Genomic DNA, 3,174 nt, shown 5'->3' with positions numbered 1-3,174 from the left:
TCTGAGCATCTCAGCTGGTTTGGAATGGCTCCCGTATCAGGAGAGATTAATAAGACTGGGACGTTTCAACTTGGAAAAGAGACAACTAAGGGGGGATATGTCTGAGGTCTATAAAATCATGACTGGTGTGGAGAAAGTAAATAAGGAAGTGTTATTTACTCCTTCTCATAACATAAGAACTAGGGGCCACCAAATGAAATTAATAGGCAGCAGGTTTAAAACAAACAAAAGGAAATATTTTTTCACACAAACACACAGTCTGACCCAGTATGGCCGTTCTTATGTTTCAGCTAGTAGTGATCACACACATCCATTCCATACGTTAGCCACAGAAGTCCTAAGCTAGCTCAGAGGAGAGCCATATGAAGATTCATCTGAAGCATGTTTCTGTCAGTGCTGTGCATTTTGGGGTGGGCATCTCTGGCGCACTGGTCATGGGGTGAGAATTGAAGTGGAAATGTTATTTTCCCTGAGCCGGCTTGCAGAGAGCAAAGTGGTGTCAGAGATCCATTGCGAATGAAGCCCTCTTCCCACTTTGTCCACATGTGCACTCTTGAGACTGCCTCTGCTTCAGGGTTTACCACATTTATGGAAGCCAAGCCCATTGTCAGAACAATGAAACCAAGGGCTTGTCTACACTTGGAAAATTATCAAGATAACTACTCCAGAATGACAGGTTTCAGAGTAGCAGCTGTGTTAGTCTGTATTCGCAAAAAGAAAAGGAGTACTTGTGGCACCTTTAGAGACTAACAAATTTATTTGAGCATAAGCTTTCGTGAGCTACAGCTCACTTCTATACAGCACCTAGCACAATGGGTTTCTGGTCCATGAGTAGGGCTGCTAGGTGCTCCGGTAATACAAATGAGTATCTGGAGTAGTTATTTGTAGCATAAACCCTCTAGTTTTGGTATTCATAGATTACAACCAGAAAGGGACCATTGTCATCTAGTCTGGCCTGTGTTACGTAGGTCCCAGGACTTCCCTGAGTTAATTCCTGTCTGAACAAGTCTCAGGAAAAACTCCAGCCAGTGTTCACACAGGGGCTTATACCAAAATAATTCCAGAATAGCTATTTCAGTAAACTTCCACGTGTAGGCAAGCCCTGATTGTGCCCCCTTCACTTCAGCTTCACCGTGTGGCATCTCCTGAGCGCCTCTGATCTGCCACCCCACGCTTCAAGCAATTCTGGCTTAATTAATGATGGCCAAAACATGGCTCCAATGGTGACTTGGGTTCGCTGTGTAACATTTCTGCCACATGAACTGCCTCAGATGCACAAGGCTGCCTTCTCAATGTAAGAGCAAAAGGTATAAGTGGGTAGGATGGTGTCTGGAGTGATGCTTTCCACCCCACAAAAAATCTTGAGAGTTGCAATTTTTCTCCTCCCAATATGGAACGAAAAGCCAACATTTCTGAAATGTGTCATGAAGTGAAAGTGCAAAATATTCATTTTGGGTCAATCCAATTTTTTTTGTTTCTGATTTTTGATCTTCGAGTCAAATGTTCGTTTTTTGGGGTTTTTTTTAATCAAAACCTTTTTGTTCTGAACCACCACCATGGGACATTTTAACAATTTTGAAACTTTTTTTGGTTTTGTTTTTTGTACACAACGTCGAGCGATAGAAGTTTGTGAACAATTTCAGATGAATCAAAATGGCACGGACAAAACCTGTTCCGATGAAAACCGATCTCGCGGCTCTGCTCCTGAAGACATCTGCTGCTGCGCTCAGTAGGTGTAGTGCCGTTTCTGCCATAGTGGCCCAAGATCTCTAGAGCAGAGCTTCTCCAGCTGTGGTATGTGAGCTCCCTGTTCCATCCGTTCACTTGGCAAGGACACTGTCTGGTACGTCAAACGATAAAGCTTGGGAGTTGCTGCTCTACAGCCCTGTGCTCCCTGGCCTTGCTCCCTGGGCGTTCCTTGACACCTGCCCAGAGTAAGTGCAAAGTGCTCCCAAAGCGCTATGGTGGCATGTAACATCCATTTTGCATGTGTGGAAATGGCTGTACAGGAGGCATAGAGATGAAGAGTCAGGGGCTGGTCTGAGAGAGCAAGAGCTCCTCTTCCATGTAACCATGGCATTGTGAGTGATGATCTGGTGCTGCCCTATGGATAATGTGGCCTTGACCTCCCAAACTTCTACCCACCGTCTTCCTCCTAGCTGAGGAGTCAGTAAAAGGGAAGAGACAGGAGATTAAATCTATGCTAGTTAGCCTGACCCTAAATTGAAAAGGAGAGGAGGGAACTGGATCCTCCTCCTACTGACCCCACATAGAGGATACAAGTACTTAAGCTAAAAGAGGTTGCCACAGAGCATTTGATGGGAGCGTAATCTGCTCATCTTTAAATACATTATATCTGTGCTGTGAACACCATGTGCTTTAAATGCTAAGGTTCCCAGGAAGATTTGTAGCCAGCCCCTAACTTTGATCTGAATCTGGCTGCTTATTTCTAAAAACTGTGCTAGCAACATGGCAGGTGAATGTAGTGTTCTCGGTATTATTAGTCTGTGTCTAATGAGCCCATGAAAAGTTAACTGCTAGGAGATGCAAGGAAAACTTAAATTAGTCTCTCACTCTTCAGTGCGGAGGGGAAGGGGGCCAACCCTCTCACGCTGCAGTCCTCATGCCTTCAAGAGGGAGTATGTGTGGGGAGAGATTAGGCAGTTTGGGGTATTGTTTCTTACAGGGGCCATGGGTGCCTTGTCCTGGGATCCCTCTGTTTACCAACAGGCCACTCCCAAAGAGTGGGTCTCAAGCTTGTATCTGTCTCTGCTCAGTTGTGAGCAGTGGATGTCCTTGGAGCACAAACGTGCTCCACGACCTTTAGGACCGTCTCTGCAGTAGGTCTATGGTGTGCTACTGGGCGTGTGTGACACTGGAAGGTACTTCCCACTCTGCAGGACTGAGCAGAGAAGACGGCCCCTTTTTGAAGGAAAGGCAGATAGCACAGTTGCTCAGGTGGGGTGCTGAGAGACAGGAGCAAATACCATGGCTCAATGCATCATGTGCCATCCTTGCCAAGGGATGTACCCATGTAACCAGCTCTCATTGCTTTCATACCCCACCTGTTTCATTGCAGCACTATGGCTTGGGTCCGGCACTAATCCCCCTCTAATAAGGTGACACTTCCTGGCTTTTAAATGAGTTGGTTATGACTAATCTTACCACTTTCTA

The sequence above is a fragment of the Chelonia mydas genome, chromosome 10 (assembly GCF_015237465.2).
Source record: "Chelonia mydas isolate rCheMyd1 chromosome 10, rCheMyd1.pri.v2, whole genome shotgun sequence".
NCBI classification, from domain to species: domain Eukaryota; kingdom Metazoa; phylum Chordata; order Testudines; family Cheloniidae; genus Chelonia; species Chelonia mydas.
The sequence above is the reverse complement of the archived record's forward strand: the minus strand, read 5'-3'. Positions refer to the sequence as shown.